At 34.5% G+C, this 13,138-nt stretch overlaps 1 pseudogene across 1 annotated transcript in view; it reads left to right on the top strand.

Annotated features, from left to right (window-relative positions):
• Positions 1-11,093: 11,093 nt before the first annotated feature.
• Positions 11,094-13,138, top strand: part of LOC309619499 (small ribosomal subunit protein uS2 pseudogene) — a 185,139-nt pseudogene continuing 183,094 nt past the window's right edge. Inside the window, exon 1 of the transcript XR_014249864.1 lies at positions 11,094-11,107. The product of XR_014249864.1 is annotated as a small ribosomal subunit protein uS2 pseudogene (transcript). The remainder of the gene's footprint in view (positions 11,108-13,138) is intronic.

Below are 13,138 nucleotides of genomic sequence, written 5' to 3'. Positions count from 1 at the left end.
TCCTTTTTCTTCTCTGATTGCTGTGGCTAGGACTTCCAAAACTATCTTGAATAATAGTGGTGAGAGTGGACATCCTTGTCTTGTTCCTGATCTTAGAGGAAATGCTTTCAGTTTTTCACCATTGAGAATGATGTTTGCTGTGGGTTGGTCGTATATGGCCTTTATTATGTTGAGGTAGGTTCCTTCTATGCCCACTTTCTGGTGAGTTTTTATCATAAATGGGTGTTGAATTTTGTCAAAAGCTTTTTCTACATCTATTGAGATGATCATATAGTTTTTATTCTTCAATTTGTTAACATGGTGTATCACATTGATTGATTTGCATATATTGAAGAATCCTTGCATCCCTGGGATAAATCCCACTTGATCGTGGTGTATGATCCTTTTAATGTGTTGTTGGATTCTGTTTGCTAGTATTTTGTTGAGGATTTTTGCATCTATATTCATCAGTGATATTGGTCTGTAATTTTCTTTTTTTGTAGTATCTTTGTCTGGTTTTTGTATCAGAGTGATGGTGGCCTCATAGAATGAGTTTGGGAGTGTTCCTTCCTCTGCAATGTTTTGGAAGAGTTTGAGAAGGATGGGTGTTAGATCTTCTCTAAAGTTTGAAAGAAATTCACCTGTGAAGCCATCTGGTCCTGGACTTTTGTTTGTTGGAAGATTTTAAATCACAGCTTCAATTTCATTACTTATGATTGGTCTGTTCATATTTTCTATTTCTTCCTGGTTCAGTCTTGGAAGGTTATACCTAAGAATTTGTCCATTTCTTCCAGGCTGTCCATTTTATTGGCATAGAGTTGCTTGTAGTAGTCTCTTAGGATGCCTTGTATTTCTGTGGTGTCTGTTGTAACTTCTCCTTTTTCATTTCGAATATTATTGATTTGAGTCCTCTCCCTCTTTTTCTTGATGAGTCTGGGTAATGGATTATCAATTTTGTTTATCTTCTCAAAGAACCAGCTTTTAGTTTTATTGATGTTTGCTGTTGTTTTCTTTGTTTCTATTTCATTTATTTCTGCTCTGATCTTTATGATTTTTTTCCTTCTGCTAACTTTGGGTTTTGTTTGTTCATCTTTCTCTAGTTCCTTTAGGTGTAAGGTTAGATTGTTTATTTGAGATTTTTCTTGTTTCTTGAGGTAGGCTTGTATAGCTATAAACTTCCCTCTTAGAACTGCTTTTGCTGCATCCCATAGGTTTTGGATTGTCGTGTTTTCATTGTCATTTGTCTCTAGGTATGTTTTGATTTCCTCTTTGGTTTCTTCAGTGATCTCTTGGTTATTTAGTAACGTATTGTTTAGCCTCCATGTGTTTGTGTTTTTACGTTTTCTTCCCTGTAATTGATTTCTAATCTCATAGTGTTGTGGTCAGAAAAGATGCTTGATATGATTTCAATTTTCTTAAATTTACTGAGGCTTGATTTGTGACCCAAGATGTGAGCTATCCTGGAGAATGTTCCGTGCACACTTGAGAAGAAAGTAATCTGCTGTTTTTGGATGGAATGTCCTATAAATATCAATTAAATCTATCTGGTCTGTTGTGTCATTTAAAGCTTCTGTTTCCTTATTTATTTTCATTTTGGATGATCTCTCCATTGGTGTAAGTGAGGTGTTAAAGTCCCCCACTGTTATTGTGTTACTGTCGATTTCCTCTTTTATAGCTGTTAGCAATTGCCTTATGTATTGAGGTGCTCCTATGTTGGGTGCATATGTATTTATAATTGTTATATCTTCTTTTTGGATTGATCCCTTGATCATTATGTAGTGTCCTTCCTTGTCTCTTGTAACATTCTTTATTTTAAAAATCTATTTTATCTGATATGAGTATTGCTACTCCAGCTTTCTTTTGATTTCCATTTGCATGGAATATCTTTTTCCATCCCCTCACTTTCAGTCTGTATGTGTCCCTAGGTCTGAAGTGGGTCTCTTGTAGACAGCATATATATGGGCCTTTTTTTTGTATCCATTCAGCAAGCCTGTGTCTTTTGGTTGGAGCATTTAATCCATTCACGTTTAAGGTAATTATCGATATGTATGTTCCTAGACCATTTTCTTAATTATTTTGGGCTTGTTTTTGTAGGTCCTTTTCTTCTCTTGTGTTTCCCACTTAGAGAAGTTCCTTTAGCATTTGTTGTAGAGCTGGTTTGGTGGTGCTGAATTCTCTTAGCTTTTGCTTGTCTGTAAAGCTTTTGATTTCTCCATCAAATCTGAATGAGATGCCTTGCTGTGTAGAGTAATCTTGGTTGTAGGTTCTTCCCTTTCATCACTTTAAGTATATCATGCCACTCCCTTCTGGTTTGTAGAGTTTCTGCTGAGAAATCAGCTGTTAACTTTATGGGAGTTCCCTTGTATGTTATATGTCATTTTTTTTCCCCTTGTGCTTTCAATAATTTTTCTTCGTCTTTAATTTTTGCCAATTTGATTACTATGTGTCTTGGTGTGTTTCTCCTTGGGTTTATCCTGTATGGTACTCTCTACGCTTCCTGGACTTGGGTGGCTATTTCCTTACCCATGTTAGGGAAGTTTTCGACTATAATCTCTTCAAATATTTTCTCGGGTCCTTTCTCTCTCTCTTCTCCTTCTGGGACCCCCATAATGCGAATGTTGTTGTGTTTAATGTTGTCCCAGATGTCTCTTAGGCTGTCTTCATTTCTTTTCATTCTTTTTTCTTTATTCTGTTCTGCTGCAGTGAATTCTATCATTCTGTCTTCCAGGTCACTTATCTGTTCTTCTGCCTCAGTTATTCTACTATTGATTCCTTCTAGTGTAGTTTTCATTTCAGTTATTGTATTGTTCATCTCTGTTTGTTTATTCTTTAATTCTTCTAGGTCTTTGTTAAACATTTCTTGCATCTTCTCGATCTTTGCCTCCATCCTTTTTCCGAGGTCCTGGGTCGAGTCGCCAGGGGCCGGTGATGACTTTTCCTTTTGGACCGAATACTCCGGCTCTCTATGAGTAGTCAGAGGCTTGCCCGAGGAGTATCGATCACCAAGGCATGCCTCTAAATGGTGTTAATATTGTAGATCCATACTCAAAGGGGTTAAGAATCTCACGCTGTAAATATATCCCAATTCCACTCAATTTGTGAAAGTATATAATGGTTTTAAGAAACAGTTTGACAAATAAATTATCATTCCTAACAGTTAAATGTTCAAAATATTGACTAAATTTAGGACCAAACATTCTCTACAACATCTATTAGCATTCTAAAAAGCTTGGGGTGTTTTGTAATTATTTATTTCTATTTCTAGTGGTTTTTTTTTCCTTCTCTAATTATCAAATACCAGTTTCACAATAAATTTATTTAGCTCAGACTGACTAAATATTAGAAATTAATCAATAGTCTCATAAAACTTTGTCTTATTTTTCTGCATTGTTTGATTTTCTGATTCCTGATTCTTTTAAAATTTTATATATACTTTGTGTTAATTTTATCAGTACCGTACTCTAAGTATACTAATCTTGTTTTCTGTCCTAATTACACTGTCAGCAAAGGGAATTAGTACTAGTCGTTTTATAGCATCAGGTTAGCATTTACATATGTCAAAAACAAAAGCAAGACATTATGGATATATGACAGTGATAAAGAATGAGTGTAGATAGTTATTCAAGACAATTAAGCAGAAAGAAATAAGTGGAATTGAGAACACACCTTACCTTAGAGCTTGCTGGCATCCAGTGCCAGAAGGAACACATGATCATTTGTTGTGCTTTTGCCTGGTAATAAAATTGAACATACAGATTCAAAAGGTAGGAAGATGTTACTTTGATGCTGATTTCAAAAGGAGATTTGTTGTACAAGATTTTAAAATTTTCTGTAAAAATGTATCCCATCTGCAACAGCTAATAGTAAAATATTAAAACATAGTTACACACATACACACACATGTATGCATTTCTGAGATTAGTTAAAGTAACTTGGAATTGTTCTTGATTCCTTCCTATCTTTCATATTCAGCATCACTTAATTTACCAAATACATTTCCAAATATTTCTCAAGTCACCGTTCTATAACACAGTGTCATTATCTCTCAATATATCATCACCTGTATCATGTACAACAGCCTCCTAAGTATTCCCTTTCTATCTACACTTATTCCTCTCCTATTTGTTCTTCCCACTCCAACCAGAGTGAATTTTCTTAATATCCAAATCTGAAAATAACTTCCTTTATACTCACTTATTACCTATTGCCCTCAGCACAAATCTAAACTCATTAACCTAACATACAAAGTACTATCAATATTTACTCTCTAACACTGATGGCCTCACTTCTCACAGTTTTGATTACAAGATGCAATCTAATTTACTAAACTTCCTAAAGTTCTTCATGACTACTCATATTCCTGATGTTCTCCTTGCATCTGAATCTTTGCTATTGTATCTTTTCTGCCTGTAACATCTTCAAGCCTCTGAAAATAGTCATACATCCCTCACTAAGAGTTTCCTTGCAGGGAACTACCCTTATGTTAAAAGGTTGCTTAGAGGTCCCACCTATGTGTTCTTCTAGTGCTATGTACTTATCTCTAAAACTACACTGTAGGCATATTTTGAAGATATTGCAGGTTCATTTCCAGACCACCACAATAAAGTGAATATTGCAATAAAGTAAGTCACACAATTTTTTGGTTTCCCAGTACATACAAAAGTTATGTTTACATTATACTGTAGTCTATTAAGTATGAATAGCATTATGTTTAAAAAAAACAATGTACATATTTTAATTAAAAAATAATGCTGTTGGAAAAATGGTGCTGATAGAGTCGCTTGACCCAAGGTTGGTACAAACCTTCAATTTGTAAAAAAAACGGTCACTGTGAAATGAAGCACAATAAAATGAGGAATGCCTGGAATTGTGTTTAATTGCAACTGCCACATTCATGCCTATCCCCTCTTCTACACTACAAGCTCCAGGTGAAACACTGAATATTTTCACTCATGTTTAGTGGATCTGGGAAGGTCTTAGACCCAGAGTCAGATTGTGTAAGTTCATAGCATGGCTCTAACTCTTGAAAGTTTTAGGTGTTGCATGATCTTGAGCAAGTTACTTACTCTCCTTATGACTTAATATTATAATCATCTGCTGAATGGAAATAATAATAGTGTTTACTTCTTAATGGTCCTGGAAAGTTTAAATAAATTAACACAGATTGCTTATAACAGTGCTTGTAGCATGTAGTAAGTTCAAGTGCTTATGAATACTACATGTTTTATTATATTCCCAGTGCCTAGAATAGATTATACAGCAATATGTAATAAATGATAGTGTAATGAGCAATTATTCTCATCATGAAGTATTTTGATTTGGTATATATTTTAAGTCCTGGAGAGGATAAATAGATGAATTAATACGCCCTTAGTCCCTTTGGAATAGTGTCATTCCACTTTTTTTAAAGGGCTGTAGAGCAGAAAATTAAAAATTTGTATAAATGCTAAAAACTAAATTATAAGAAGTCTATTTAATACACACTTTGCAACAAAATCACAAATATATACATTAAAATACTTATGGTATATTTTCCGCAATAAACTGATAATTACACAATAAGATACAGTAGGTTTGATTTAGTAATACAACATATGTCCTTTATTTCCATTGCACTAAGAAGGGTGAACAGGCATACTAAACTTTGTTCTAGAAGATTTTAGAAATTCAGTAGAGCAAATATTTATGCAGTTAGCACTTAAAAGTACTGTTTTAACTTAAAGGGCTTTTCATAAAATTTGGGAACTTTTCAGCCATTATTCTTGCAAATATTGTTTTCTGCCCCCTTCTCTTTTCCCTTTTCTTCTGGGACTCTCATTATGCAGATTTTAGTATGCTTGGTGCTGTTTCACACATTTCTAAGGTTCTCGTCTTTTTTTTTTTTTTTTTTAATTTATTTATTTAATTATTTTTTTTATTTTGGCTGCGTTGGGTCTCCGTCACTGCATGCTGGCTCCCTCTAGCTGTGGCGAGCAGGAGCCACTCTTCGCTGTGGTGTGCAGGCCTCCCACTGTGGTGGCTTCTCCTGTTGCAGAGCATGGGCTCCAGGCAGGCGGGCCTCAGTAGCTGTCGCCCCCGGGCTCAGTAGTTGTGGCTCACAGGCTCTAGAGCGCAGGCTCAGTAGCTGTGGCGCACGCACTTAGTTGCTCCGCAGCATGTGGGATCCTCCTGGACCAGGAATTGAACCCATGTCCCCTGCATCAGCAGGTGGATTCCTAACCACTGCACCACCAGGGAAGTCCTCTCTTCATTTTTAATCATTCTTTTTTATATCTGTATTTCAGACAAGGTGTACTCAATTGACTTATCTTCAAGTTCACAAGTTTTTTCTTCTGCCTACTTAAATTTGCTGTTGAGTCTTTCTAGTATATTTTTAATTTCAGTTATTTTACTTCTTGACTTCAGAATTTCTATTTACTTCTTTTATAATTTCTTTTTATTGATATTTTCTATTTAGTGAGACATTATCCTCAGACTTTAATTCTTTAGACACAGGTTTTTTGTTTTGTTTTTTTTAATTCTTTCAACATATTTACAAGAGCTGATTTAAAGTCATTGTTTATTAAGTCTAACATCTGAGCTTCCTCAGGGAGTATCTGTTGACTGCATTATTTCCTGTGTATGAGTCATACTTTCCTATTTCTTTGTATGTCTTATAATATTTAGTTGGAAACTGGACATTTTATAATAGGACAATTGTGGAAACCAAATTCCCCACCTTCTCCAGGGATGTTGTTCCTGCTATTTATTGTTGTTTTTTCTCTGTTTGTTTAGTAACTGTCTTGTAATAATTCTGCAAAGTTTATATTCTCTGCCGTGTGCAGTCACTGAAGTCATGGCTTGTTTAGCCTGCTGGTTAGAAAATGGTTGACTTTTCTTAAACCATTATATCCTAGAAGTAATAATACTCCCACTCATTTCAATGGGGGCTCTGTGTGTGTGTTGAAGCATGCCTTCAACATTCAAGCACTTCAAAATTGTACCTTAGCCTTCACTTCCTGCTTGCTCAGGGCTTCAAGTTCAGCCACAGGCGAGAGATTAGAGCCTTCCTAGGTCTTCTTGGGAATGCACAAAACCCTGTACATGCCTGAAGCTTTCTGGAGTCACAATAATACACTGGAGTTTTACAACGCCAACTATGAGATCTTATTCTCCAGATCTTCCTTTTTTAGGCCAGCCTCTTTTTTGCCCCAACTGTTATCACTGACTCAGGCAGTCGAGATGTTAAGCAATTGTTTTCAATAAATGTGCTAGAGTTAAGGCTTATCCCACTGAATACACTCTGACTCAGGTCAAATAGTGAGAAGTCCTGCTAATGGAGCTTTTGCAGGAATCTACCAAACAGATCAAATATGTGAGAATGGGCTTTCTAAAGAATTTCAAACTCAGTTTATCACCTCTAGGCAGCTTGTTTTCATTGTTACCATGGGTGCAAGGCTGCTGGTTTTCAAGGTTATTGTGGAGCTGGGCAGAGAGGGATGGGGATAATGCAAGTCCCAAGACATAAGGCTTTTGCTGTTTACTGAGATTTAGCTAGTTTTCTTGAATAAATACTCCTTGGATTTTTGGAAGCCTTTGGTTAAGTTTTGGAGTTTTGAAAAAGTTAATTTTGACAATTTTTATCAGTGTTCTTATTGCTTCTATGGAAGAGCAGATTTCGGAGGTTCTTACTCTGCCATGCTGAAAATCATCTTCCTCTAATAGTGGAAGTTTTAATAATAATAATAATAAAAAGTTTTAAAATAACTTTTAAAAAACTTTTCCACTGGGACATGGCACAGGTGTTGAACCTATGAACTCTTGGAAGCAAGTATTTGCTCACTTACTGAAGGCTATCTTCTCTACTCCTTGATAATCCTTTTGAACTCTGTCCTCAAAGAGCTCAACTACTATCTGAAGTGCTTAGGGCCTGTGTAGATATTTTAACTTTTGAGTTTTTTTTTTTTTTTTCTTTTCACCTAAGATGCCGGTGGGATCATATTTGCTCTTGGGTAGCCTTGTTTAACTTCATCTGGAGTCATATAGTAGTGCTGGTATAGTAGAGCTTTTGAAAATCTGGGTCAATCTCTTTGTGCTCTTCTAACAAAATCATTTTTTTCTAAATTCTTGTATGGTTACAAGGATTTAAAAAGATATTATATATTGCATAGCAATAAACCCATTCTTGGTGTAAGTCTGTTAAATACATTTAGGAAGGCTGATGGGTTCCCCTGGATTTCCTTTCTTCTGTTTTCTATTGAAATCTCACAGTTGTGAGCTCCAGTAACTACAGTGTTATCACCATAGCTATATGATGAATGTGCAGCAGATCTTTTCAGTAGAACTGACTCCTTCAGAGCAATAATTATCATTGGGATGCATCCATATGACAATAATTTGTATTTAGAAATGGAAAAGTATAATTGAGTAGTACAGTGATTGTTTAAAGCAGAGTAAATATCACAATGAAGCAGATGAATAATACCAAGTGAATAAAGCATCAACTCTTAATTGACTTCATAATCCAATTTGGCTTATCTTTTCTTGTAGAGTGAACTCATGGGGAGAAATACACATTTGTTTTACTATGCCATCTTTTTGCATGTTCAGTTAAAATGCAAAAAGAAGCTGGATCAACTCATATGTTTGTGGGCAGTCCTCAGAGTTTCCATAACTGATTGAAACTCTTCTGATAAAAGTTTCTGCATCAAGGCTGAGTCACTCACTCAACTCTGTTTCTCAGTTACTTTCTTGGCAAGACAAATATGTTTTTGCATGCAAAAACTAGTGTTGTATTTAATTATCTCTGCAGATACAATACATCAATACAATTTTAATTAAGAAGTTCTTCATGTATCTGGGAAGTAATCTGTTCAGATGACTTTTGGAACTTTTAGGTAACGAAGACACCTGCAGGCAATGTTTTAATGTTTTTTTTCCCCCTTCTTTATTTTTTTCTATTTAGTGAAACAGAACACGATATTCTTTTGATGATGCACATTGGTTCTATTTAGCTATGAAAAAATATATACATATATAAAATATACATATAAATCATATATCCCTACATGTCCATAACAATGTTGTCCATATGTAAGAACTCCTCTTTTGTTTTTGGAATAAAACAATAAATTCCTATTTAAAAAAATTCAATATTAGATTTATTACAATTCACCTAAATTCTATATTACTCTTTTTCTGTAATGTGTGTGCAAATCTATGAGTATTTTAGGCATTATTTGGAATTGTGGAACATGGTAATATTGACTGGAAAATAACTCAGAATCATGATTTTGTCATTTTAGGATAATATTATAAGAAACTGAGCTAACTCCTGACGTATTCATAACATCAAGAGAAATAATATGTCAAAATACTTCAGTAACTATTAAACACAATTCAAGTATAAGGTAAAATGATTAACTTTAATACTAAACTCAGTATGCTTACTGGAACCTGTAGGTTTAATGCAAAAAATGGTATAATCTTGAGCATGTAGCTGTAATAAGAAGAGGTAAGAGGTTTTAGAAAATAAAATAAGATCTAAGCTTTGAATTTATTTCTAAGATAAACTGAAAGAGGATAAGTTACTTCATTGTGCTAAGAATAGGTTAAGTTCTCAGTATATCACTTCTTAAAAAAATGAATTGCACAATACCATCATTAAAGTAACGAGATTTTCATTAAAAAGTACATTTGTCAATATCTTAGTTAAAATACATATTAATTGCATATATTTTTGGCTGTTCATTTTCAAAGAGAATTATTGCTAATATCACTGCTTTTAGGGAGAAAATGAGAATCTGTTTTGGTCCTTTAAAATACCCTAGAAAAAAATAAAAGCTTTTATAAATACCAGTAGAGCATGAAAGTTAAACCAATGTCAAAGAAATGATCACTTCAGTAATAAACGAAGTGAAAATTTAAGCTCATTTATTTCACAAGATGATCAATATCTTTCTTATAAGCTATCACATCTTTACTACTAATGATATATCATTTTTAGGAGGTCTCAGCTAAACACATATTTCTGTTTTTTTCTTAGATTTTGTTTGTTTTCCAAAAAGCTGCAACTGGCCTAATCTTTTTTGCCTATTCTGATCTCATCTTTCAAAATACAAATGAAAACTACTTATATCATTCCCCATCAAAAAAAGCTCCTGCTTTTACTTCCCATAAAATATAGAGAATTTGGAAACTGTTACTTGGAAGAACGGATTAGAAAACTTAAGTATATGCTGTCTGATTGCTACTTCCTTCTTGATCTTCCAGTGTGATTTTGATTAAATTTACCAAACATGCTTGGAAGGTGAGAAAGAATAGAAAGCAAATGGTTGTCCTATGTGCCAGAATTCTATATTCTGGTCCAAGCCTGGTTCACTAAACCCAAACCAACTATGTCACCAGCACAGCTTTGCCTTGGCTGGGTACCAAGCATGCCCACAGCCTCTATTATAGTGTGAGTATAGGTATTTGTATGGGGGTTGGGGTGGGGATGGGGCTTGGAATAGGAAGCAACCTTTGTCTTAACTGAATTTAATATCTTAGTTTTGGAGAAAGTACAAACACATTTTACCATGTAAAAACATTGCTAGGGCCACTCCAAGACTTAAAAAGACCTGTCCAAGTGAAACCTAAGGTAACTTCAGGGTAAATCTTCCTTTGTAAACTACAGAATTAAAAACTGTGAGTTGCTTCCTGTTGAAGTCCCCAGTGCCAGCCTGGTAACCGTCAGAATTTCTCTTACTACCCCTGTAGCTAGAGTTCAAGATAATTCAAGAATCTGTTTGTAATGATTTCAATCTACTTGTTATTAATATTAGTGTACTAATACTAATAAGATGAGTGCTGTTAATATTATCAGTATAATAAGTATACTAAAATAATATATTAGCAATAATAATGTTAGTATTATTAGTGTTACTCTCACTTAAGCATTCCTTGTTAAGGAATAGTTCTGGAGTAAACCGATGCTTGGTTTATGCAAGTGTTTTCACCTGTGAAACAGGCTTAATAGGCATTTTCTTTTACAAGTCTTAAATATTCTGGGTGTAGGAATTCAGAGAGTTGTTTTTTAAGTCTTCGTTCTCAATACCATACGAGCCACAATTTCAGATCTAAAAAGTCATGTGACAATGTGTTTAGATGGGTAAGTTCATATGTACTATAGACTGAATTTCCTTATAGTAAGTAAAAGTGAAATGGTTGTATGGAAACCATTATAGCATACTAGAAAAATTACAGGCTTTGTGGGCAGGGAAACATCAATTCAAATTCTGCTTTGAATTTGAAATTTTCCATATACTAGCTACTTAGCCTTGTCACCTTTGGCAAAATGAAGAAAATAATGCCAACTTATAGCTTTATTGAGAGGGTTAAAAAAGTAATTCGTGTAAAGCACCTAGATCAATGCCACAGAATAGATGGAAAATAAATATTATATAACTTCCCTTTGCTTTCTTCACATTAGCAGATAAACTATTAAACATTCTTTTTCTAATCTAGAAATAATTTAAAGGTATGATGCATGAAGATTTTAATACACTCAGCCTTTAATGACTTCTTATTCTTTAATTAAATTGAAAATAGCAATCATATAAAACACTATGCTATTTTAAAGTAAAGCAAACAAAATTGCAGATATAAAAAAAGAAACATTCTTCTGATGTACTGTGAATTAAGTTTTATGCAGGCAGCGTTGAGTTTGGAGTCAGAAAACATTTTTGAAAAACTCAAAGCTCATCCATTGGGAAGAAAAAATCAATGATAAGTTGTAGACATAGCTACTTCAGTTATCATTCATATTAGATAGGAAACCATGTGGAAGAAGTGGGGGTAAACACTACTTCAGTAACTCATATCTTAGAATCAAAATGTGGTGATGGAAATGACACCTATGAGAGTTAATGAAACACTAGGACACCTTTATTGTGGAAACACTCTAGAAAAGAAATGGAATTGAATATCACACTTGTGCCATCAAAATGTAATTTTCAAGGTAGTCAGCAAATCATATACCTGAATTTTTTCTCAAATTTGGGGGAGGAGAGCACTAATCAGAACACAAGATTCTCAGAAACAATTTTACACAGTCTTGACGAGCATATAGACCATTGTCCTGAAAATAGGAGGTCCTGCCTGAATAATCTCAGTTGAATATATAGGCACATTCTTTAATCTCAACAACTAATACTGGCATAACAGGGTTGATACAGTTGATTTAAGACATATCCGCAAGATACCATGTATAAGTGACACTGCAGAAATACAAAGGATCATGAGAGATTACTACAAGCAACTATATGCCAGTAAAATGGACAACCTGGAAGAAATGAACAAATTCTTAGAAAAGCACAACCTTCCCAGACTGAACCAGGAAGAAATAGGAAATATAAACAGACCAATCACAAGCACTGAAATTGAAACTGTGATTAAAAGTCTTCCAACAAACAAAAGCTCAGGACCTGATGGCTTCACAGGTGAATTCTATCAAACATTTAGAGAAGAGCTAACACCTATCCTCCTCAAACTCTTCTAAAATATAGCAGAGGGAGGAACACTCCCAAACTCATACTACAAGGCCACCATCACCCTGATACCAAAACCAGACAAAGATGTCACAAAAAATAAAACTACAGGCCAATATCACTGATGAACATAGATGCAAAAATCCTCAACAAAATACTAGCAAACAGGATCCAACAGCACATTAAAAGGATCATATACCATGATCAACTGGGGTCTATCCCAGGAATGCAAGGATTCTTCAATATACGCAAATCAATCAATGTGATACACCATATTAACAAACTGAGGAACAAAAACCATATGATAATCTCAATAGATGCAGAAAAAGCTCTGACAAAATTCAACACCCATTTATGATAAAAACCCTCCAGAAAGTAGGCATAGAGGGAACTTACTTCAACATAATAAAGGTCATATATGACAAACCGACAGCCAACATCGTCCTTAATCGTGAAAAACTAAAACCATTTCCACTAAGATCAGGAACAAGACAAGGTTGCCCCCTCTCACCACTATTATTTAACATAGTTTTGGAAGTTTTAGCAACAGCAATCAGAGAATAAAAAGAAATAAAAGGAATCCAAATCAGAAAAGAAGAAGTAAAACTGTCACTGTTTGCAGATGACATGACACTGTACATAGAGAATCCTAA

The sequence above is a fragment of the Balaenoptera borealis genome, assembly GCF_965194805.1.
Source record: "Balaenoptera borealis genome assembly, chromosome: 21".
NCBI classification, from domain to species: Eukaryota; Metazoa; Chordata; class Mammalia; order Artiodactyla; family Balaenopteridae; genus Balaenoptera; species Balaenoptera borealis.
This window is presented reverse-complemented; position numbering and strand designations above follow the sequence as displayed.